This window comes from Syngnathus scovelli, chromosome 15 (assembly GCF_024217435.2).
Source record: "Syngnathus scovelli strain Florida chromosome 15, RoL_Ssco_1.2, whole genome shotgun sequence".
Taxonomy (NCBI): Eukaryota; Metazoa; Chordata; class Actinopteri; order Syngnathiformes; family Syngnathidae; genus Syngnathus; species Syngnathus scovelli.
Window position 1 is genome coordinate 10,496,090 of NC_090861.1, and position 25,832 is coordinate 10,521,921.

Below are 25,832 nucleotides of genomic sequence, written 5' to 3' on the forward strand. Positions count from 1 at the left end.
GAGCACATTTCAGAAAACGTGCTCAGCTCGTCGAGAAAATGCGATTTAAGCAATAAAATTAAAAATGCACCTAAAACCTAAACCAAACGTTGCAGGTGGTTATTTCTTCATGCGCAGTGGTCAACGCGGCACTCTCTAGCTGCCAAGAGCACTTTTTACTATGCGCACCCAACCAGAGTGACGGGAGGAGCACATTTCATAAAACGTGCTCAGCTCGTCGAGAAAATGCGATTTAAGCAATAAAATTAAAAATGCACCTAAAACCTAAACCAAACGTTGCAGATGGTCATTTCTTCATGCGCAGTGGTCAATGCGGCACTCTCTAGCTGCCAAGAGCACTTTTTACTATGCGCAACCAACCAGAGTGACGGGAGGAGCACATTTCAGAAAACATGCTCAGCTCGTCGAGAAAATGCGATTTAAGCAATAAAATTAAAAATGCACCTAAAACCTAAACCAAACGTTGCAGATGGTCATTTCTTCATGCGCAGTGGTCAACGCGGCACTCTCTAGCTGCCAAGAGCACTTTTTACTATGCGCACCCAACCAGAGTGACGGGAGGAGCACATTTCAGAAAACGTGCTCAGCTCGTCCAGAAAATGCGATTTAAGCAATAAAATTAAAAATGCACCCAAAACCTAAACCAAACGTTACAGGTGGTTATTTCTTCATGCGCAGTGTTCAACGCGGCACTCTCTAGCTGCCAAGAGCACTTTTTACTATGCGCACCCAACCAGAGTGACGGGAGGAGCACATTTCAGAAAACGTGCTCAGCTCCACGAGAAAATGCGATTTAAGCAATAAAATTAAAAATGCACCTAAAACCTAATCCAAACGTCTCAGGTGGTTATTTCTTCATGCGCAGTGGTCAACGCGGCACTCTCTAGCTGCCAAGAGCACTTTTTACTATGCGCACCCAACCAGAGTGACGGGAGGAGAACATTTCAGAAAACGTGCTCAGCTCGTCGAGAAAATGCGATTAAAGCAATAAAATTAAAAATGCACCCAAAACCTAAACCAAACGTTGCAGATGGTCATTTCTTCATGCGCAGTGGTCAACGCGGCACTCTCTAGCTGCCAAGAGCACTTTTTACTATGCACACCCAACCAGAGTGACGGGAGGAGCACATTTCAGAAAACGTGCTCAGCTCGTCGAGAAAATGCGATTTAAGCAATAAAATTAAAAATGCACCCAAAACCTAAAACAAACGTTGCACGTGGTTATTTCTTCATGCGCAGTGGTCAACGCGGCACTCTCTAGCTGCCAAGAGCACTTTTTACTATGCGCACCCAACCAGAGTGATTGGAGGAGCACATTTCAGAAAACGTGCTCAGCTCGTCGAGAAAATGCGATTTAAGCAATCAAATTAAAAATGCACCTAAAACCTAAACCAAACGTTGCGGGTGGTTATTTCTTCATGCGCAGTGGTCAACGCGGCACTCTCTAGCTGCCAAGAGCACTTTTTACTATGCGCACCCAACCAGAGTGACGGGAGGAGCACATTTCAGAAAACGTGCTCAGCTCGTCGAGAAAATGCGATTTAAGCAATAAAATTAAAAATGCACCCAAAACCTAAACCAAACGTTGCAGGTGGTTATTTCTTCATGCGCAGTGGTCAACGCGGCACTCTCTAGCTGCCAAGAGCACTTTTTACTATGCGCACCCAACCAGAGTGACGGGAGGAGAACATTTCAGAAAACGTGCTCAGCTCGTCGAGAAAATGCGATTTAAGCAATAAAATTTAAAATGCAACTAAAACCTAAACCAAACGTTGCAGGTGGTTATTTCTTCATGCGCAGTGGTCAACGCGGCACTCTCTAGCTGCCAAGAGCACTTTTTACTATGCGCACCCGACCAGAGTGACGAGAGGAGCACATTTCAGAAAACGTGCTCAGCTCGTCGAGAAAATGCGATTTAAGCAAGAAAATTAAAAATGCACCTAAAACCTAAACCAAACGTTGCAGGTGAATATTTCTTCATGCGCAACGGTCAACGCGGCACTATCTAGCTGCCAAGAGCACTTTTTACTATGCGCACCCAACCAGAGTGACGGGAGGAGCACATTTCAGAAAACGTGCTCAGCTCGTCGAGAAAATGCGATTTAAGCAATTAAATTAAAAATGCACCTAAAACCTAAACCAAACGTTGCAGGTGGTTATTTCTTAATGCGCAGTGGTAAACGCGGGACTCTCTAGCTGCCAAGAGCACTTTTTACTATGCACACCCAACCAGAGTGACGGGAGGAGCACATTTCTGAAAACGTGCTCAGCTCGACGAGAAAATGCGATTTAAGCAATAAAATTAAAAATGCACCCAAAACCTAAACCAAACGTTGCAGATGGTCATTTCTTCATGCGCAGTGGTCAACGCGGCACTCTCTAGCTGCCAAGAGCACTTTTTACTATGCACACCCAACCAGAGTGACGGGAGGAGCACATTTCAGAAAACGTGCTCAGCTCGTCGAGAAAATGCGATTTAAGCAATAAAATTAAAAATGCACCCAAAACCTAAAACAAACGTTGCACGTGGTTATTTCTTCATGCGCAGTGGTCAACGCGGCACTCTCTAGCTGCCAAGAGCACTTTTTACTATGCGCACCCAACCAGAGTGATTGGAGGAGCACATTTCAGAAAACGTGCTCAGCTCGTCGAGAAAATGCGATTTAAGCAATCAAATTAAAAATGCACCTAAAACCTAAACCAAACGTTGCGGGTGGTTATTTCTTCATGCGCAGTGGTCAACGCGGCACTCTCTAGCTGCCAAGAGCACTTTTTACTATGCGCACCCAACCAGAGTGACGGGAGGAGCACATTTCAGAAAACGTGCTCAGCTCGTCGAGAAAATGCGATTTAAGCAATAAAATTAAAAATGCACCCAAAACCTAAACCAAACGTTGCAGGTGGTTATTTCTTCATGCGCAGTGGTCAACGCGGCACTCTCTAGCTGCCAAGAGCACTTTTTACTATGCGCACCCAACCAGAGTGACGGGAGGAGAACATTTCAGAAAACGTGCTCAGCTCGTCGAGAAAATGCGATTTAAGCAATAAAATTTAAAATGCAACTAAAACCTAAACCAAACGTTGCAGGTGGTTATTTCTTCATGCGCAGTGGTCAACGCGGCACTCTCTAGCTGCCAAGAGCACTTTTTACTATGCGCACCCGACCAGAGTGACGAGAGGAGCACATTTCAGAAAACGTGCTCAGCTCGTCGAGAAAATGCGATTTAAGCAAGAAAATTAAAAATGCACCTAAAACCTAAACCAAACGTTGCAGGTGAATATTTCTTCATGCGCAACGGTCAACGCGGCACTATCTAGCTGCCAAGAGCACTTTTTACTATGCGCACCCAACCAGAGTGACGGGAGGAGCACATTTCAGAAAACGTGCTCAGCTCGTCGAGAAAATGCGATTTAAGCAATTAAATTAAAAATGAACCTAAAACCTAAACCAAACGTTGCAGGTGGTTATTTCTTAATGCGCAGTGGTAAACGCGGGACTCTCTAGCTGCCAAGAGCACTTTTTACTATGCACACCCAACCAGAGTGACGGGAGGAGCACATTTCTGAAAACGTGCTCAGCTCGACGAGAAAATGCGATTTAAGCAATAAAATTAAAAATGCAGCCAAAACCTAAACCAAACGTTGCAGGCGGTTATTTCTTCATGCGCAGTGGTCAACGAGGCACGCTCTAGCTGCCAAGAACACTTTTTACCATGCGCACCCAACCAGAGTGACGGGAGGAGCACATTTCAGAAAACGTGCTCAGCTCGTCGAGAAAATGCGATTTAAGCAATAAAATTAAAAATGCACCTAAAACCTAATCCAAACGTCTCAGGTGGTTATTTCTTCATGCGCAGTGGTCAACGCGGCACTCTCTAGCTGCCAAGAGCACGTTTTACTATGCGCACCCAACCAGAGTGACGGGAGGAGCACATTTCAGAAAACGTGCTCAGCTTGTCGAGAAAATGCGATTTAAGCAATAAAATTAAAAATGCACCTAAAACCTAAACCAAACGTTGCAGGTGGTTATTTCTTCATGCGCAGCGGTCAACGCGGCACTATCTAGCTGCCAAGAGCACTTTTTACTATGCGCACCCAACCAGAGTGACGGGAGGAGCACATTTCAGAAAACGTGCTCCGCTCGTCGAGAAAATGCGATTTAAGCAATAAAATTAAAAATGCACCTAAAACCTAAACCAAACGTTGCAGGTGGTTATTTCTTCGTGCGCAGTGGTAAACGCGGCACTCTCTAGCTGCCAAGAGCACTTTTTACTATGCGCACCCAACCAGAGAGACGGGAGGAGCACATTTCAGAAAACGTGCTCAGCTCGTCGAGAAAATGCGATTTAAGCAATAAAATTAAAAATGCACCTAAAACCTAAACCAAACGTTGCAGGTGGTTATTTCTTCATGCGCAGTGGTCAGCGCGGCACTCTCTAGCTGCCAAGAGCCCTTTTTACTATGCGCACCCAACTAGAGTGACGGGAGGAGCACATTTCAGAAAACGTGCTCAGCTCGTCGAGAAAATGCGATTTAAGCAATAAAATTAAAAATGCACCTAAAACCTAAACCAAACGTTGCAGATGGTCATTTCTTCATGCGCAGTGGTCAACGCGGCACTCTCTAGCTGCCAAGAGCACTTTTTACTATGCGCACCCAACCAGAGTGACGGGAGGAGCACATTTCAGAAAACGTGCTCAGCTCGTCGAGAAAATGCGATTTAAGCAATAAAATAAAAAATGCACCCAAAACCTAAACCAAACGTTGGGGGTGGTTATTTCTTCATGCGCAGTGGTCAACGCGGCACTCTCTAGCTGCCAAGAGCACTTTTTACTATGCGCACCCAACCAGAGTGACGGGAGGAGCACATTTCAGAAAACGTGCTCAGCTCGTCGAGAAAATGCGATTTAAGCAATAAAATTAAAAATGCACCTAAAACCTAAACCAAACGTTCTGGGTGGTTATTTCTTCATGTGCAGCAGTCAACGCGGCACTCTCTAGCTGCCAAGAGCACTTTTTACTATGCGCACCCGACCAGAGTGACGGGAGGAGCACATTTCAGAAAACGTGCTCAGCTCGTCGAGAAAATGCAATTTAAGCAATAAAATTAAAAATGCACCTAAAACCTAAACCAAACGTTGCAGGTGGTTATTTCTTCATGCACAGTGGTCAACGCGGCACTCTCTAGCTGCCAAGAGCACTTTTTACTATGCGCACCCAACCAGAGTGACGGGAGGAGCACATTTCAGAAAACGTGCTCAGCTCGTCGAGAAAATGCGATTAAAGCAATAAAATTAAAAATGCACCTAAAACCTAAACCAAACGTTGCAGATGGTCATTTCTTCATGCGCAGTGGTCAACGCGGCACTCTCTAGCTGCCAAGAGCACTTTTTACTATGCGCACCCAACCAGAGTGACGGGAGGAGCACATTTCAGAAAACGTGCTCAGCTCGTCGAGAAAATGCGATTTAAGCAATAAAATTAAAAATGCACCTAAAACCTAAACCAAACGTTGCAGGTGGCTATTTCTTCATGCGCAATGGTCAACGCGGCACTCTCTAGCTGCCAAGAGCACTTTTTACTATGCGCACCCAACCAGATTGACGGGAGGAGCACATTTCAGAAAACGTGCTCAGCTCGTCGAGAAAATGCGATTTAAGCAATAAAATTAAAAATGCACCCAAAACCTAAACCAAACGTTGCAGATGGTCATTTCTTCATGCGCAGTGGTCAACGCGGCACTCTCTAGCTGCCAAGAGCACTTTTTACTATGCACACCCAACCAGAGTGACGGGAGGAGCACATTTCTGAAAACGTGCTCAGCTCGACGAGAAAATGCGATTTAAGCAATAAAATTAAAAATGCACCCAAAACCTAAAACAAACGTTGCACGTGGTTATTTCTTCATGCGCAGTGGTCAACGCGGCACTCTCTAGCTGCCAAGAGCACTTTTTACTATGCGCACCCAACCAGAGTGATTGGAGGAGCACATTTCAGAAAACGTGCTCAGCTCGTCGAGAAAATGCGATTTAAGCAATAAAATTAAAAATGCACCTAAAACCTAAACCAAACGTTGCGGGTGGTTATTTCTTCATGCGCAGTGGTCAACGCGGCACTCTCTAGCTGCCAAGAGCACTTTTTACTATGCGCACCCAACCAGAGTGACGGGAGGAGCACATTTCAGAAAACGTGCTCAGCTCGTCGAGAAAATGCGATTTAAGCAATAAAATTAAAAATGCACCCAAAACCTAAACCAAACGTTGCAGGTGGTTATTTCTTCATGCGCAGTGGTCAACGCGGCACTCTCTAGCTGCCAAGAGCACTTTTTACTATGCGCACCCAACCAGAGTGACGGGAGGAGAACATTTCAGAAAACGTGCTCAGTTCGTCGAGAAAATGCGATTTAAGCAATAAAATTAAAAATGCAACTAAAACCTAAACCAAACGTTGCAGGTGGTTATTTCTTCATGCGCAGTGGTCAACGCGGCACTCTCTAGCTGCCAAGAGCACTTTTTACTATGCGCACCCGACCAGAGTGACGGGAGGAGCACATTTCAGAAAACGTGCTCAGCTCGTCGAGAAAATGCGATTTAAGCAAGAAAATTAAAAATGCACCTAAAACCTAAACCAAACGTTGCAGGTGGTTATTTCTTCATGCGCAGCGGTCAACGCGGCACTATCTAGCTGCCAAGAGCACTTTTTACTATGCGCACCCAACCAGAGTGACGGGAGGAGCACATTTCAGAAAACGTGCTCAGCTCGTCGAGAAAATGCGATTTAAGCAATAAAATTAAAAATGCACCTAAAACCTAAACCAAACGTTGCAGGTGGTTATTTCTTCATGCGCAGTGGTAAACGCGGGACTCTCTAGCTGCCAAGAGCACTTTTTACTATGCACACCCAACCAGAGTGACGGGAGGAGCACATTTCTGAAAACGTGCTCAGCTCGACGAGAAAATGCGATTTAAGCAATAAAATTAAAAATGCACCCAAAACCTAAACCAAACGTTGCAGGCGGTTATTTCTTCATGCGCAGTGGTCAACGCGGCACTCTCTAGCTGCCAAGAGCACTTTTTACCATGCGCACCCAACCAGAGTGACGGGAGGAGCACATTTCAGAAAACGTGCTCAGCTCGACGAGAAAATGCGATTTAAGCAATAAAATTAAAAATGCACCCAAAACCTAAACCAAACGTTGCAGGTGGTTATTTCTTCATGCGCAGTGGTCAACGCGGCACTCTCTAGCTGCCAAGAGCACTTTTTACTATGCGCACCCAACCAGAGTGACGGGAGGAGCACATTTCAGAAAACGTGCTCTGCTCGTCGAGAAAATGCGATTTAAGCAATAAAATTAAAAATGCACCTAAAACCTAAACCAAACGTTGCAGATGGTCATTTCTTCATGCGCAGTGGTCAACGTGGCACTCTCTAGCTGCCAAGAGCACTTTTTACTATGCGCACCCAACCAGAGTGACGGGAGGAGCGCATTTCAGAAAACGTGCTCAGCTCGTCGAGAAAATGCGATTTAAGCAATAAAATTAAAGATGCACCTAAAACCTAAACCAAACGTTGCAGGTGGTTATTTCTTCATGCGCAGTGGTCAACGCGGCACTCTCTAGCTGCCAAGAGCACTTTTTACTATGCGCACCCAACCAGAGTGACGGGAGGAGCACATTTCAGAAAAAGTGCTCAGCTCGTCGAGAAAATGCGATTTAAGCAATAAAATTAAAAATGCACCTAAAACCTAAACCAAACGTTGCAGGTGGTTATTTCTTCATGCGCAGTGGTCAACGCGGCACTCGCTAGCTGCCAAGAGCACTTTTTACTATGCGCACCCAACCAGAGTGACGGGAGGAGCACATTTCAGAAAACGTGCTCAGCTCGTCGAGAAAATGCGATTTAAGCAATAAAATTAAAAATGCACCCAAAACCTAAACCAAACTTTGCAGATGGTCATTTCTAAATGCGCAGTGGTCAACGCGGCACTCTCTAGCTGCCAAGAGCACTTTTTACTAACCGCACCCAACCAGAGTGACGGGAGGAGCGCATTTCAGAAAACGTGCTCAGCTCGTCCAGAAAATGCGATTTAAGCAATAAAATTAAAAAAGCACCCAAAACCTAAACCAAACGTTGCAGGTGGTTATTTCTTCATGCGCAGTGGTCAACGCGGCACTCTCTAGCTGCCAAGAGCACTTTTTACTATGCGCACCCAACCAGAGTGACGGGAGGATGTTAAGGATCGGACAGTACAGCCAAGTGCGTAACGACGGACTTTATTTGAAGGGGATGATGGGAACAGCTGGCGCTGGAGCGGCGATCGGGCTGGAGAGGACAACGATTCTGCGAGGGTTTCGAGTAGTCAAGTGAGTCAATTCTCTCCGGGAATGATGAGCGAAGCAGCATCAAGGGACAGACTGGCACTCGGGTCTGCGCTGGCGGCGCTGATATAGCGCTGTCCATGAACCCGTGGCAGGTGACGGTGATCCCACTGACAGGGGGGCGTGGTCCCGTCGCAGGTGGCACCAGCACGTGACAGAACCCCCCCCACAAGGGACGGCTCCCGACGTCCCCAGGAACCAAAAATAACAAAACAAAAAAAACTAAAAGGAAGGCACTACCCCGGGTGGCCAGGTGGAGGGGTCAGCACACCGCTGAAACGTCCGACACCTCGCCAGACGCAGGATCGACGGGCGCGGGGGCAGAAGACCCCGGTACCAGTGGGCAAGACCACCCTGGACCCTCACCCCTGGTCCCCCCCGTCCCTCCTCGGGCGCCCGCGCCGAGGACCCGGTTGGTCCGGATGACAGCGATGGAACTCCGTGATTAGCGAACGGTCGAGTATCCAGCGGCTCGGAATCCAGGAGCGGTGCGCGTCGTCATAACCCTCCCAGTCCACGAGGTATTGTAGGCCCCGACCACGCCGCCGCGATCGGAGCAGGGAGCGGACAGCGTAAGCCGGGCCCCCATCGACGAGCTGGGGCGGCGGCGGCGGAACGGGCGCCGGCGCCAACGCGCTTTCATGGATGGGCCGCACACGGGACACGTGGAACGTGGGATGAACCTTCATGGAGTCTGGAAGGAGCAGACGGACTGCGGCCGGGCCAATCACCTTCTGGATAGGGAACGGTCCAACAAAGCGGGGCGCCAGTTTGCGGGATCCCGCTCGCAGCGGCAAATCCCGCGTCGAGAGCCACACACGCTGCCCCACTCTGTACTCCGGAGCCGGCGTCCGGTGCTTGTTCGCCTGGCGGGCGTAGCCTGAAACAGAGCGGAGAAGAGTGGCCCGGCCCCTCGCCCAGGCACGATGACAACGGCGGACACAAGCCTGGGCCGACGGGCACGCTGCACCACGCTCCTGGTGGGCGAACAAGGGTGGCTGGTACCCGAAGACGCAGTGGAAAGGCGAAAGTCCCGTGGCCGAGCTGGGAAGGGAATTGTGAGCGTACTCTACCCAGGGAAGCTGTTGAACCCACCCGCGCTGGTCTCCGGCGGCCATGCATCGGAGAGACCTGCCCAGTTCCTGGTTCAGGCGCTCCGCTTGACCGTTGGACTGAGGGTGAAACCCCGAGGAGAGGCTGGCCGTGGCGCCGAGGAGTCGGCAGAACTCCGTCCAGAAGGTGGAAGCGAATTGAGGCCCTCGGTCTGACACGATGTCTCGTGGGAGACCGTGGTGACGAAACACCTCCCGCACCATGATGGACGCTGTCTGCTTTGCAGATGGGAGCCTAGGCAGAGGGATGAAATGCGTCATCTTGCTAAAACGGTCTACCACCGTGAGGACCACCGTGTTTCCCTCTGAGGGGGGGAGGCCCGTGACGAAGTCGATCGACAGGTGAGACCAGGGACGCTGGGGAACCGGCAAGGGTTGAAGCAGCCCGGCCGGAGGACGAGTAGGCGTCTTGTAGCGGTTACAGATTGAGCAGGCTCTGACGTAGTCGCTGGTGTCCACTTGCCAGGTGGGCCACCAGAAACGCTGTGCCACCACGTACCTCGTGCGTGCAGCGCCGGGATGACAGGCCAGGCGTGAGTCGTGCGCCCATTGCAGCACGGCCGATCGCAGGCCTTCAGGGACGAACAGGCGACCCTCCGGGCAGTTGCTGGGGCCGGGTTGATCGCGTGATGCGGCTTCCACTTGGCGTTCGATCTCCCATGTGAGAGCCGCCACCCGAACCGAGCTCGGGAGGATAGTGGGAGGCGGACCCTGTCCCTCCTCCCCACCAGGAAACAAACGTGACAGGGCGTCCGCCTTCGCGTTACGGGAACCCGGTCTGTAGGAAAGAGAGAACTCAAACCGGTCAAAGAACAGAGCCCACCGTGCCTGTCTCGCGTTCAGTCTCTTGGCCGATCTCAGATACTCCAAGTTGCGGTGGTCGGTCCAGACAATGAACGGAGTGGTGGCGCCCTCCAGCCAATGTCGCCACTCCTCCAAAGCCAACTTGACGGCGAGGAGCTCCCGATTACCGATGTCATAGTTCCGTTCTGAGGCTGACAAACGGCGAGAAAAGAAGGCGCACGGATGGAGACGATCGTCTTGGCGGCTGCGTTGAGACAACACCGCCCCGACACCCACGTTCGAGGCGTCCACTTCGACCACGAACTGTCTGTCGGGATCGGGAACTCTGAGGATGGGAGCGGATGTGAACCTCCTCTTAAGCTCCTGAAATGCTTGTTCTGCCCGTTCTGTCCATTTGTATGGAGAGGCGGGGCTGGTAAGGGCGGTGAGTGGCGCGGCCGCCGTGCTGTATCCACGGATAAAACGGCGATAAAAGTTCGTGAAACCTAAGAATTGTTGCAGCCGCTTGCGTGTCTCGGGAACAGGCCATGACGTGACCGCCTCCACCTTCCCAGGGTCCATTTCGATGGATCCCTCACGCACCACGTAGCCGAGGAATTTGACAGAGGAGGTGTGGAACTCGCACTTCTCTGCCTTCACGTAGAGCGAATTCTCTAGGAGGCGTCGCAGCACCGCCCGAACATGCTTGATGTGTTCAGGAAGCGAGCGGGAGAAGATGAGGATGTCGTCCAAATAAACGAACACAAATTTGTCCAGCATGTCTCGTAACACGTCGTTTATCAGTGACTGGAAAACTGCTGGGGCGTTGGTGAGCCCAAACGGAACCACCAAGTACTCGTAGTGTCCGCTCGGGGTGTTGAAAGCCGTCTTCCACTCGTCTCCCTCCCGGATGCGGATCAGGTGGTAGGCGTTGCGAAGATCCAGCTTGGTGAAGATGGTGGCACCCTGAAGGCTCTCAAAGGCGGAAGAAAGAAGAGGCAGAGGGTATCGGTTCTTTACGGTGATTGCGTTTATTCCCCGGTAGTCGATACACGGACGGAGCGTGCCCTCCTTCTTCTTCACGAAGAAAAACCCCGCTCCCGCAGGTGAAGAGGACGGCCGTATGATGCCGGCTGCCAGGGACTCCCGGATGTACTCCTCCATAGCCCGGCGCTCAGGAGCGGACAGGGAGTAGACGCGCCCCTTGGGAGGGAAGGTGCCGGGCAACAGGTCGATGGCGCAATCGTAGGACCGGTGTGGAGGAAGAGAAGCGGCCCTGGCTTTACTAAAAACCTCCTTGAGTTCGTGATAAACTGCTGGGACATTGGAGATGTCGGGACTGTACCTGGGCGGGGCTCTGCCGAGTGGGCTGGTGGCCGCCTTCAGGCACACTCGATGGCAGCGTTCGCTCCACTGCCGTACAACCCCCACCTCCCAGTCCAGCACCGGGTTGTGCTGCCGCAACCAAGGGTGCCCCAGGATGAGCTGCTGTCCTGGGAGGGAAAGAAGAAAAAACTGGATGGTCTCGTGGTGATTGCCGGAGAGCAGTACCTTAACCGGTTCTGTCACGAACGCCACCTCGCCAATCAGGCGGCCATCAATGGCACGCGCGGGAATGGGCGGGCTCAGAGGGAGGAAGCCGACACCCCACCGACGCGCCAGGCTAATGTCCATGATGTTCCCCTCCGCGCCGGAATCCACCAAGGCTGCCACGTTCTGGTCGCCCCCCGCAAGCTGGACACGTGCCTGCAGCGTGAGCGTGCTGGGACTGGGAAAGCCGGTGCTGGTCGAGCTCACGCGGATCCCCCGACGCCGCGTGAGCTCCGGCCTTTTAGCGGGCACCCCGCCACCCGATGGCCCCCCTCCCCACAGTAAAAACACAAGCCCAGCGAGAGGCGTCGACGGTGCTCCTCCGAGGAGACCCGAGCCCCTCCCAGATCCATGGGCTCGGCGGGTGGAGTGGTGGGCGGGTCCCCAGCAGACGGAGGAATGTGGCCACGCGGATTCCGCGGGGACCTCCTCTCCCGATCGCGCCGCCGCGTCCGGATCCGCCGGTCTACTCGGGCCGCCAAGTCCATCGCGCCCTTCAGGGTTCGCGGGCGATCGTACGACACCAGTTCGTCTTTCATATAATCCGCGAGGCCGTTTAGGAACGTGCTGACGAGCGCTGGCGCGTTCCATCCGCTGCTGCCGGCCAACGTCTGGAATTTAAGGGCGTACTCCGCGACCGATCGGCTACCCTGACGCAGCGTCGCCAGTTCCTCGGCGGCGTCTTCGGCGGCGGATCCCAGGTCGAACAGGAAGAGCAATTCCTCTGCGAAGGCGTCGAAGGAATCGCATGCCGGGGCCATCCGTTCATACTCTGCCAAACCCCATAGCCGCGCCTCGCCCGTGAGGTGGGTTAGAACGAAACCGACCTTGGCTGATTCTGACGCAAACGTGACGGGCTGGAGGCTGAACATTATGCGACAGTTGGTCACAAACGCCCTCACGTGCTTGGGATCGCCGTTGAACTTTTCAATGTTGCCGAGGCGGGGCTCCGGGACGTCCACGAGCCTCCTGGCCTCGGCAGACGGGCGGTGCGGGGGTGCCGTGACAGCCGGGGACGCAGCCACCGACAGTCTCTGGAGGGCTTGGGCCATCTCCTGCTGCTGCAGCTGTTGTTGCTGACCAACCTCGATCAGGTTCCGGATGTCGGCGGACAGGCTGCTGATGGCGGTCTCGGCTCGCTCCAGTCGGCCCAATGCCGTCTCGTCGTTCGCTGACTGCATCGTGTTGGCCAGTCTGTACTGTTAAGGATCGGACAGTACAGCCAAGTGCGTAACGACGGACTTTATTTGAAGGGGATGATGGGAACAGCTGGCGCTGGAGCGGCGATCGGGCTGGAGAGGACAACGATTCTGCGAGGGTTTCGAGTAGTCAAGTGAGTCAATTCTCTCCGGGAATGATGAGCGAAGCAGCATCAAGGGACAGACTGGCACTCGGGTCTGCGCTGGCGGCGCTGATATAGCGCTGTCCATGAACCCGTGGCAGGTGACGGTGATCCCACTGACAGGGGGGCGTGGTCCCGTCGCAGGTGGCACCAGCACGTGACAGAGGAGCACATTTCAGAAAACGTGCTCAGCTCGTCTAGTAAATGCGATTTAAGCAATAAAATTAAAAATGCACCCAAAACCTAAACCAAACGTTGCAGGTGGTTATTTCTTCATGCGCAGTGGTCAACGCGGCACTCTCTAGCTGCCAAGAGCACTTTTTACTATGCGCACCCGACCAGAGTGACGGGAGGAGCACATTTCAGAAAACGTGCTCAGCTCGTCGAGAAAATGCGATTTAAGCAAGAAAATTAAAAATGCACCTAAAACCTAAACCAAACGTTGCAGGTGAATATTTCTTCATGCGCAGCGGTCAACGCGGCACTATCTAGCTGCCAAGAGCACTTTTTACTATGCGCACCCAACCAGAGTGACGGGAGGAGCATATTTCAGAAAACGTGCTCAGCTCGTCGAGAAAATGCGATTTAAGCAATAAAATTAAAAATGCACCTAAAACCTAAACCAAACGTTGCAGGTGGTTATTTCTTCATGCGCAGTGGTAAACGCGGGACTCTCTAGCTGCCAAGAGCACTTTTTACTATGCACACCCAACCAGAGTGACGGGAGGAGCACATTTCTGAAAACGTGCTCAGCTCGACGAGACAATGCGATTTAAGCAATAAAATTAAAAATGCAGCCAAAACCTAAACCAAACGTTACAGGTGGTTATTTCTTCATGCGCAGTGTTCAACGCGGCACTCTCTAGCTGCCAAGAGCACTTTTTACTATGCGCACCCAACCAGAGTGACGGGAGGAGCACATTTCAGAAAACGTGCTCAGCTCGTCGAGAAAATGCGATTTAAGCAACAAAATTAAAAATGCACCTAAAACCTAAACCAAACGTTGCAGATGGTCATTTCTTCATGCGCAGTGGTCAACGCGGCACTCTCTAGCTGCCAAGAGCACTTTTTACTATGCGCACCCAACCAGAGTGACGGGAGGAGCACATTTCAGAAAACGTGCTCAGCTCCACGAGAAAATGCGATTTAAGCAATAAAATTAAAAATGCACCCAAAACCTAAACCAAACGTTGCAGGTGGTTATTTCTTCATGTGCAGTGGTCAACGCGGCACTCTCTAGCTGCCAAGAGCACTTTTTACTATGCGCACCCAACCAGAGTGACGGGAGGAGCACATTTCAGAAAACGTGCTCAGCTCGTCGAGAAAATGCGATTTAAGCAATAAAATTAAAAATGCACCTAAAACCTAAACCAAACGTTGCAGGTGGTTATTTCTTCATGCGCAGTGGTCAACGCGGCACTCTCTAGCTGCCAAGAGCACTTTTTACTATGCGCACCCAACAAGAGTGACGGGAGGAGCACATTTCAGAAAACGTGCTCAGCTTGACGAGAAAATGCGATTTAAGCAATAAAATTAAAAATGCACCCAAAACCTAAACCAAACGTTGCAGGTAGTTATTTCTTCATGCGCAGTGGTCAACGCGGCACTCTCTAGCTGCCAAGAGCACTTTTTACTATGCGCACCCAACCAGAGTGACGGGAGGAGCACATTTCAGAAAACGTGCTCTGCTCGTCGAGAAAATGCGATTTAAGCAATAAAATTAAAAATGCACCTAAAACCTAAACCAAACGTTGCAGTTGGTTATTTCTTCATGCGCAATGGTCAACGCGGCACTCTCTAGCTGCCAAGAGCACTTTTTACTATGCGCACCCAACCAGAGTGACGGGAGGAGCGCATTTCAGAAAACGTGCTCAGCTCGTCGAGAAAATGCGATTTAAGCAATAAAATTAAAGATGCACCTAAAACCTAAACCAAACGTTGCAGGTGGTTATTTCTTCATGCGCAGTGGTCAACGCGGCACTCTCTAGCTGCCAAGAGCACTTTTTACTATGCGCACCCAACCAGAGTGACGGGAGGAGCACATTTCAGAAAACGTGCTCAGCTCGTCGAGAAAATGCGATTTAAGCAATAAAATTAAAAATGCACCTAAAACCTAAACCAAACTTTGCAGATGGTCATTTCTAAATGCGCAGTGGTCAACGCGGCACTCTCTAGCTGCCAAGAGCACTTTTTACTATGCGCACCCAACCAGAGTGACGGGAGGAGCACATTTCAGAAAACGTGCTCAGCTCGTCCAGAAAATGCGATTTAAGCAATACAATTAAAAATGCACCCAAAACCTAAAACAAACGTTGCAGATGGTCATTTCTTCATGCGCAGTGGTCAACGCGGCACTCTCTAGCTGCCAAGAGCACTTTTTACTATGCGCACCCAACCAGAGTGACGGGAGGAGCACATTTCAGAAAACGTGCTCAGCTCGACGAGAAAATGCGATTTAAGCAATAAAATTAAAAATGCACCCAAAACCTAAACCAAACGTTGCAGATGGTCATTTCTTCATGCGCAGTGGTCAACGCGGCACTCTCTAGCTGCCAAGAGCACTTTTTACTATGCACACCCAACCAGAGTGACGGGAGGAGCACATTTCTGAAAACGTGCTCAGCTCGACGAGAAAATGCGATTTAAGCAATAAAATTAAAAATGCACCCAAAACCTAAAACAAACGTTGCACGTGGTTATTTCTTCATGCGCAGTGGTCAACGCGGCACTCTCTAGCTGCCAAGAGCACTTTTTACTATGCGCACCCAACCAGAGTGACGGGAGGAGCACATTTCAGAAAACGTGCTCAGCTCGTCGAGAAAATGCGATTTAAGCAATAAAATTAAAAATGCACCTAAAACCTAAACCAAACGTTGCGGGTGGTTATTTCTTCATGCGCAGTGGTCAACGCGGCACTCTCTAGCTGCCAAAAGCACTTTTTACTATGCGCACCCAACCAGAGTGACGGGAGGAGCAAATTTCAGAAAACGTGCTCAGCTCGTCGAGAAAATGCGATTTAAGCAATAAAATTAAAAATGCACCCAAAACCTAAACCAAACGTTGCAGGTGGTTATTTCTTCATGCGCAGTGGTCAACGCGGCACTCTCTAGCTGCCAAGAGCACTTTTTACTATGCGCACCCAACCAGAGTGACGGGAGGAGCACATTTCAGAAAACGTGCTCAGCTCGACGAGAAAATGCGATTTAAGCAATAAAATTAAAAATGCACCCAAAACCTAAACTAAACGTTTCAGGCGGTTATTTCTTCATGCGCAGTTGTCAACGCGGCACTCTCTAGCTGCCAAGAGCACTTTTTACCATGCGCACCCAACCAGAGTGACGGGAGGAGCACATTTCAGAAAACGTGCTCAGCTCTTCGAGAAAATGCGATTTAAGCAATAAAATTAAAAATGCACCCAAAACCTAAACCAAACGTTGCAGATGGTCATTTTTTCATGCGCAGTGGTCAACGCGGCACTCTCTAGCTGCCAAGAGCACTTTTTACTATGCGCACCCAACCAGAGTGACGGGAGGAGCACATTTCAGAAAACGTGCTCAGCTCGTCGAGAAAATGCAATTTAAGCAATAAAATTAAAAATGCACTTAAAACCTAAACCAAACGTTGCAGGTGGTTATTTCTTCATGCGCAGTGGTCAACGCGGCACTCTCTAGCTGCCAAGAGCACTTTTTACTATGCGCACCCAACCAGAGTGACGGGAGGAGCACATTTCAGAAAACGTGCTCAGCTCGTCCAGAAAATGCAATTAAAGCAATAAAATTAAAAATGCACCTAAAACCTAAACCAAACGTTGCAGATGGTCATTTCTTCATGCGCAGTGGTCAACGCGGCACTCTCTAGCTGCCAAGAGCACTTTTTACTATGCGCACCCAACCAGAGTGACGGGAGGAGCACATTTCAGAAAACGTGCTCAGCTCGTCCAGAAAATGCGATTTAAGCAATAAAATTAAAAATGCACCCAAAACCTAAACCAAACGTTGCAGGTGGTTATTTCTTCATGCGCAGTGGTCAACGCGGCATTCTCTTGCTGCCAAGAGCACTTTTTACTATGCGCACCCAACCAGAGTGACGGGAGGAGCACATTTCAGAAAACGTGCTCAGCTCGTCGAGAAAATGCGATTTAAGCAATAAAATTAAAAATGCACCTAAAACCTAAACCAAACGTTGCGGGTGGTTATTTCTTCATGCGCAGTGGTCAACGCGGCACTCTCTAGCTGCCAAAAGCACTTTTTACTATGCGCACCCAACCAGAGTGACGGGAGGAGCAAATTTCAGAAAACGTGCTCAGCTCGTCGAGAAAATGCGATTTAAGCAATAAAATTAAAAATGCACCCAAAACCTAAACCAAACGTTGCAGGTGGTTATTTCTTCATGCGCAGTGGTCAACGCTGCACTCTCTAGCTGCCAAGAGCACTTTTTACTATGCGCACCCAACCAGAGTGACGGGAGGAGCACATTTCAGAAAACGTGCTCAGCTCGACGAGAAAATGCGATTTAAGCAATAAAATTAAAAATGCACCCAAAACCTAAACTAAACGTTTCAGGCGGTTATTTCTTCATGCGCAGTTGTCAACGCGGCACTCTCTAGCTGCCAAGAGCACTTTTTACCATGCGCACCCAACCAGAGTGACGGGAGGAGCACATTTCAGAAAACGTGCTCAGCTCTTCGAGAAAATGCGATTTAAGCAATAAAATTAAAAATGCACCCAAAACCTAAACCAAACGTTGCAGATGGTCATTTTTTCATGCGCAGTGGTCAACGCGGCACTCTCTAGCTGCCAAGAGCACTTTTTACTATGCGCACCCAACCAGAGTGACGGGAGGAGCACATTTCAGAAAACGTGCTCAGCTCGTCGAGAAAATGCAATTTAAGCAATAAAATTAAAAATGCACTTAAAACCTAAACCAAACGTTGCAGGTGGTTATTTCTTCATGCGCAGTGGTCAACGCGGCACTCTCTAGCTGCCAAGAGCACTTTTTACTATGCGCACCCAACCAGAGTGACGGGAGGAGCACATTTCAGAAAACGTGCTCAGCTCGTCCAGAAAATGCGATTAAAGCAATAAAATTAAAAATGCACCTAAAACCTAAACCAAACGTTGCAGATGGTCATTTCTTCATGCGCAGTGGTCAACGCGGCACTCTCTAGCTGCCAAGAGCACTTTTTACTATGCGCACCCAACCAGAGTGACGGGAGGAGCACATTTCAGAAAACGTGCTCAGCTCGTCCAGAAAATGCGATTTAAGCAATAAAATAAAAAATGCACCCAAAACCTAAACCAAACGTTGCAGGTGGTTATTTCTTCATGCGCAGTGGTCAACGCGGCATTCTCTTGCTGCCAAGAGCACTTTTTACTATGCGCACCCAACCAGAGTGACGGGAGGAGCACATTTCAGAAAACGTGCTCAGCTCGTCGAGAAAATGCGATTTAAGCAATAAAATTAAAAATGCACCTAAAACCTAAACCAAACGTTGCAGGTGGTTATTTCTTCATGTGCAGTGGTCAACGCGGCACTCTCTATCTGCCAAGAGCACTTTTTACTATGCGCACCCAACCAGAGTGACGGGAGGAGCACATTTCAGAAAACGTGCTCAGCTCGTCGAGAAAATGCGATTTAAGCAATAAAATTAAAAATGCACCTAAAACCTAAACCAAACGTTGCAGGTGGTTATTTCTTCATGCGCAATGGTCAACGCGGCACTCTCTAGCTGCCAAGAGCACTTTTTACTATGCGCACCCAACCAGAGTGACGGGAGGAGCACATTTCAGAAAACGTGCTCAGCTTGTCGAGAAAATGCGATTTAAGCAATAAAATTAAAAATGCACCCAAAACCTAAACCAAACGTTGCAGATGGTCATTTCTTCATGCGCAGTGGTCAACGCGGCACTCTCTAGCTGCCAAGAGCACTTTTTACTATGCGCACCCAACCAGAGTGACGGGTGGAGCACATTTCTGAAAACGTGCTCAGCTCGACGAGAAAATGCGATTTAAGCAATAAAATTAAAAATGCACCCAAAACCTAAAACAAACGTTGCACGTGGTTATTTCTTCATGCGCAGTGGTCAACGCGGCACTCTCTAGCTGCCAAGAGCACTTTTTACTATGCGCACCCAACCAGAGTGACGGGAGGAGCACATTTCAGAAAACGTCCTCAGCTCGTCGAGAAAATGCGATTTAAGCAATAAAATTAAAAATGCACCCAAAACCTAAACCAAACGTTGCAGGTGGTTATTTCTTCATGCGCAGTGGTCAACGCGGCACTCTCTAGCTGCCAAGAGCACTTTTTACTATGCGCACCCAACCAGAGTGACGGGAGGAGCACATTTCAGAAAACGTGCTCAGCTCGTCGAGAAAATGCGATTTAAGCAATAAAATTAAAAATGCACCTAAAACCTAAACCAAACGTTTGGGGTGGTTATTTCTTCATGTGCAGCAGTCAACGCGGCACTCCCTAGCTGCCAAGAGCACTTTTTACTATGCGCACCCAACCAGAGTGACGGGAGGAGCACATTTCAGAAAACGTGCTCAGCTCGTCGAGAAAATGCGATTTAAGCAATAAAATTAAAAATGCACCTAAAACCTAAACCAAACGTTGCAGGTGGTTATTTCTTCATGCGCAGCGGTCAACGCGGCACTATCTAGCTGCCAAGAGCACTTTTTACTATGCGCACCCAACCAGACTGACGGGAGGAGCACATTTCAGAAAACGTGCTCAGCTCGTCGAGAAAATGCGATTTAAGCAATAAAATTAAAAATGCACCTAAAACCTAAACCAAACGTTGCAGGTGGTTATTTCTTAATGCGCAGTGGTAAACGCGGCACTCTCTAGCTGCCAAGAGCACTTTTTACTATGCGCACCCAACCAGAGTGACGGGAGGAGCACATTTCAGAAAACGTGCTCAGCTCGTTGAGAAAATGCGATTTAAGCAATAAAATTAAAAATGCACCTAAAACCTAAACCAAACGTTGCAGGTGGTTATTTCTTCATGCGCAGCGGTCAACGCGGCACTCTCTAGCTGCCAAGAGCACTTTTTACTATGCGCACCCAACCAGAGTGACGGGAGGAGCACATTTCAGAAAACGTGCTCAGCTCGTCGAGAAAATGTGATTTAAGCAATAAAATTAAAAATGCACCTAAAACCTAAACCAAACGTTGCAGATGGTCATTTCTTCTTGCGCAGTGGTCAACACGGCACTCTCTAGCTGCCAAGAGCACTTTTTACTACGAGCACCCAACCAGAGTGACGGGAGGAGCACATTTCAGAAAACGTGCTCAGCTCGTCGAGAAAATGCGATTTAAGCAATCAAATTATAAATGCACCTAAAACCTAAAACAAACGTTGCACGTGGTTATTTCTTCATGCGCAGTGGTAAACGCGGCACTCTCTAGCTGCCAAGAGCACTTTTTACTATGCGCACCCAACCAGAGTGACGGGAGGAGCACATTTCAGAAAACGTGCTCAGCTCGTCGAGAAAATGCGATTTAAGCAATAAAATTAAAAATGCACCTAAAACCTAAACCAAACGTTGCAGGTGGTTATTTCTTCATGCGCAGCGGTCAACGCGGCACTATCTAGCTGCCAAGAGCACTTTTTACTATGCGCACCCAACCAGAGTGACGGGAGGAGCACATTTCAGAAAACGTGCTCAGCTCGTCGAGAAAATGCGATTTAAGCAATAAAATTAAAAATGCACCTAAAACCTAAACCAAACGTTGCAGGTGGTTATTTCTTAATGCGCAGTGGTAAACGCGGCACTCTCTAGCTGCCAAGAGCACTTTTTACTATGCGCACCCAACCAGAGTGACGGGAGGAGCACATTTCAGAAAACGTGCTCAGCTCGTCGAGAAAATGCGATTCAAGCAATAAAATTAAAAATGCACCTAAAACCTAAACCAAACGTTGGGGGTCGTTATTTCTTCATGTGCAGCAGTCAACGCGGAACTCTCTAGCTGCCAAGAGCACTTTTTACTATGCGCACCCGACCAGAGTGACGGGAGGAGCACATTTCAGAAAACGTGCTCAGCTCGTCTAGAAAATGCGATTTAAGCAATAAAATTAAAAATGCACCTAAAACCGAAACCAAACGTTGCAGGTGGTTATTTCTTCATGCGCAGTGGTCAACGCGGCACTCTCTAGCTGCCAAGAGCACTTTTTACTATGCGCACCCAACCAGAGTGACGGGAGGAGCACATTTCAGAAAACGTGCTCAGCTCGTCGAGAAAATGCGATTTAAGCAATAAAATTAAAAATGCACCCAAAACCTGAACCAAACGTTGCAGATGGTCATTTCTTCATGCGCAGTGGTCAACGCGGCACTCTCTAGCTGCCAAGAGTACTTTTTACTATGCGCACCCAACCAGAGTGACGGGAGGACCACATTTCAGAAAACATGCTCAGCTCGTCGAGAAAATGCGATTTAAGCAATAAAATTAAAAATGCACCTAAAACCTAAACCAAACGTTGCAGGTGGTTATTTCTTCATGCGCAGTGGTCAACGCGGCACTCTCTAGCTGCCAAGAGCACTTTTTACTATGCGCACCCAACCAGAGTGACGGGAGGAGCACATTTCAGAAAACGTGCTCGGCTCGTCGAGAAAATGCGATTTAAGCAATAAAATTAAAAATGCACATAAAACCTAAACCAAACGTTGGGGGTGGTTATTTCTTCATGTGCAGCAGTCAACGTGGCACTCTCTAGCTGCCAAGAGCACTTTTTACTATGCGCACCCGACCAGAGTGACGGGAGGAGCACATTTCAGAAAACGTGCTCAGCTCGTCGAGAAAATGCGATTTAAGCAATAAAATTAAAAATGCACCCAAAACCTAAACCAAACGTTGCAGATGGTCATTTCTTCATGCGCAGTGGTCAACGCGGCACTCTCTAGCTGCCAAGAGCACTTTTTACTATGCACACCCAATCAGAGTGACGGGAGGAGCACATTTCTGAAAACGTGCTCAGTTCGACGAGAAAATGCAATTTAAGCAATAAAATTAAAAATGCACCCAAAACCTAAAACAAACGTTGCACGTGGTTATGTCTTCATGCACAGTGGTCAACGCGGCACTCTCTAGCTGCCAAGAGCACTTTTTACTATGCGCACCCAACCAGAGTGACGGGAGGAGCACATTTCAGAAAACGTGCTCAGCTCGTCGAGAAAATGCGATTTAAGCAATAAAATTAAAAATGCACCCAAAACCTAAACCAAACGTTGCAGGTGGTTATTTCTTCATGCGCAGTGGTCAACGCGGCACTCTCTAGCTGCCAAGAGCACTTTTTACTATGCGCACCCAACCAGAGTGACGGGAGGAGCACATTTCAGAAAACGTGCTCAGCTCGTCGAGAAAATGCGATTTAAGCAATAAAATTAAAAATGCACCTAAAACCTAAACCAAACGTTGCAGATGGTCATTTCTTCATGCGCAGTGGTCAACGCGGCACTCTCTAGCTGCCAAGAGCACTTTTTACTATGCGCACCCAACCAGAGTGACGGGAGGAGCACATTTCAGAAAACGTGCTCAGCTCGTCGAGAAAATGCGATTTAAGCAATAAAATTAAAAATGCACCTAAAACCTAAACCAAACGTTGCAGATGGTCATTTCTTCATGCGCAGTGGTCAACGCGGCACTCTCTAGCTGCCAAGAGCACTTTTTACTATGCGCACCCAACCAGAGTGACGGGAGGAGCACATTTCAGAAAACGTGCTCAGCTCGTCCAGAAAATGCGATTTAAGCAATAAAATTAAAAATGCACCCAAAACCTAAACCAAACGTTGCAGGTGGTTATTTCTTCATGCGCAGTGGTCAACGCGGCACTCTCTAGCTGCCAAGAGCACTTTTTACTATGCGCACCCAACCAGAGTGACGGGAGGAGCACATTTCAGAAAACGTGCTCAGCTCGTCGAGAAAATGCGATTTAAGCAATAAAATTAAAAATGCACCTAAAACCTAAACCAAACGTTGCAGGTGGTTATTTATTCATGCGCAGTGGTCAACGCGGAACTCTCTAGCTGCCAAGAGCACTTTTTACTATGCGCACCCAACAAGAGTGACGGGAGGAGCACATTAGAGAGAGAAGAATAAGGCGGCAGGCTTTGATGTCTATTCATATGCAAATGAGTTAGGAGGTAATAAAATTTTATGACCTATTGATGTTAAGATTTATGGCTTTTTTTTTTATTGGGGGTCATAAATCACCCTTGGGGGCATCAAGATGGCGCCAGTCATGACGGCGCCATCTTTGACTGTCGCCATTTTGGTTTGCTGGCGCCATTTTTAAGATGTGGATATGTATGGGCATGTATTTTTATGAATCAAGACAGGTGCAGCACCTGAGCTAGCTTTGCTAACAGCCCTCTGAGCTACCTTTGCTTCCGGCCCGTACGTGTGAGCTTGAAGAGAGCCTTTCTGTTGAGAAGAGGAAGAGGAGGAGGGCGTTAGAGAGGCGTCATTAGAGGTGGCAAAGTCATTAGAGGTGGCAAAGTTGGCTTCAAGAGAGTCGCATATAATTTGAGAAACAATAGCTCAGCCAAAGTTATCTGAAAGCGGGAGACGCATGTAATTTGGTAAACATTGCTTTAGAGGATCAAGGGGGTTTTGGAGGATCAAGGGGGGTTTTGTTGAGAAAATCACACGGCTACAAGTCGCAAGGTGTTGGTGCATAATTTGACAAACAATACTGGGTCCGACGATATGAGAAAGACCTCTTTGATGCGTCATCAGCAAGCGGCCAAAGTTATCCGATTTCGTGCGACACGTGAGCTCATAGGCGTGGTCTTATCCCCGCCGAATTTAAAGTTTGGTGTGGACGAGCATCATTTTGGAGAAGACAAGACAAGACAACCCATCGCTCGGACCAACGGGGGTCGAAGCGCGTCAAAAAGCTGTTTTCGAGAATGGTTAAAGGTAAGTCATTTTACTACATTTCTCACAATAATAATAACAAATAATAATAATGATAAATAATAATAATAGGTTATTTTATAAAACAAGATGTATTGTTTACAGACAACATCGTTTTTGCCGATGTCCACGCATCTTTTGACGACGATTTTAGCGACGTTTACCTAACACAATCAGACTACGGTGAGTCAATCACGCATCTAAGATAGTTCATAGAGGGTATTAGTTGCTGATTTTATTTTTTGTATGCGTCAGATCTCCTGGCCGCTGCCACTAGAAAAAACAATCGGCCGACACAAGCTGCCTCCGACCGCCATATTGGAGCAGTCGAAACGTCCGACCGCCATATTGGAGCAGTCGAAACGTCAGCGCCAGCGCGACCGGCGGCATCAGAGTCACGTGCTACTGTTGAAACCAATCCAATCTCAACCCGCACCGTTCAGCCGGAATCAGCGACGGACTCAGAACTAGTTGAAGCTCTGTCTACTTACGAGGGCTTGAAGCATCATCAAGAGTCGACAAACAAAGTTAGAAGCATTTCCTTCTATGTTATCATTCGACTTGCTATTTTTGATAATATAAAGGGTTAACCGTTTTTTGTTTTTTTGTTTTTTTATAGCCACTTCCAGGTGAGCGTCGTGACACGAGAGACAGGAAGAGGCGGGGGAGGAGGAGAGGGCACCCCTTCTACAACACGCACCACTCAACCAGCAGGGGGTCTCTAAAGTGTCGTGGTAACTGTGTCTACAAAAGACGGTTACAAGAGTGTTTTAAGATTATACGTGCTCTTACAGATTTAGCCGAATCAAAATAGGTTTGTGTTGTTTCTGTTGTGTTTTGTAAAAGAAAATATAATGGATCATCCAAACCTTACGTCAACGGAGTCAGATTTCTTAGCAAACATTTCTGAAATAGATTTACCGTCATTTAGCGGGCCAAGCCAAAGAAGTGACACACCAGAGCTAGATTTATCAAACGTTAACAATACGTCTACGAGTCAAATAACAGATTTGCTCAACAATGTGACCGCGGCTTTGTCAGAGGGGGAGAGACCAGACAGTCCTGCTATTCTCACTCATTTACAGGCTGTCATAGATGAATTGAACAATCAAAGTATGAATGAAGGTCGACAGAGTCCGACACAAATCCCGTCACAATTGCTAAACATGATAGCGGAATTAAACAACCAAGCTAATGGCAACAACGGGCGTATCAGTCCTGACATTCCTGTGCAGTTGCTAAACATGATCCAAAATCTAAATACACAGCCTCTGGTTGACCCGTTGACCGCTAACACTGTCGATTCATCATCGTTTGCTGTTGACGATGTTCAGCCGATATTTCAGCCTAACAACTGCTCTGTTATAATTGATCACGAAATAGACGTTATTGACAACAACACACCAGCATTTCAACACACGCCCCAGCAATCTAACAACGGTTCTGTATTAGCTGACCAACACGGCGGTTCTATTGTAATCAATAGGCCACATTTCAATAATGTAGAGGTAAGGCGACGGTTAAATATACCATCGCAACAGAACATTAATGATTTTGCAACCTTCTACCTCCAGATTGAAGATAAAATACTACCCGCTACTACCCGAATAACAAGCCTTGGGTAACACGGGAGGTCAAAGCCGTCCTGAACAGGAAGAAAGCCGCCTTCAGGAGCAGAGACAGGGAGGCCATGAAGGCAGCACAGC

At 48.5% G+C, this 25,832-nt stretch overlaps 2 long non-coding RNA genes across 3 annotated transcripts in view; both read left to right on the top strand.

The window, feature by feature from the left end:
• Positions 1 to 25,832, top strand: part of LOC137840965 (uncharacterized) — a 125,757-nt gene that overhangs the window by 94,159 nt on the left and 5,766 nt on the right. The window lies entirely within an intron of this gene.
• Positions 23,666 to 25,708, top strand: LOC137840964 (uncharacterized). Of its 2 annotated transcripts, XR_011088202.1 has the most exons (4): positions 23,666 to 24,129; positions 24,232 to 24,309; positions 24,382 to 24,653; positions 24,746 to 25,708. It is a non-coding gene; the product is annotated as an uncharacterized lncRNA (long non-coding RNA). The 2 variants fall into 2 exon arrangements; XR_011088201.1 differs by having other exon boundaries at positions 23,666 to 24,309.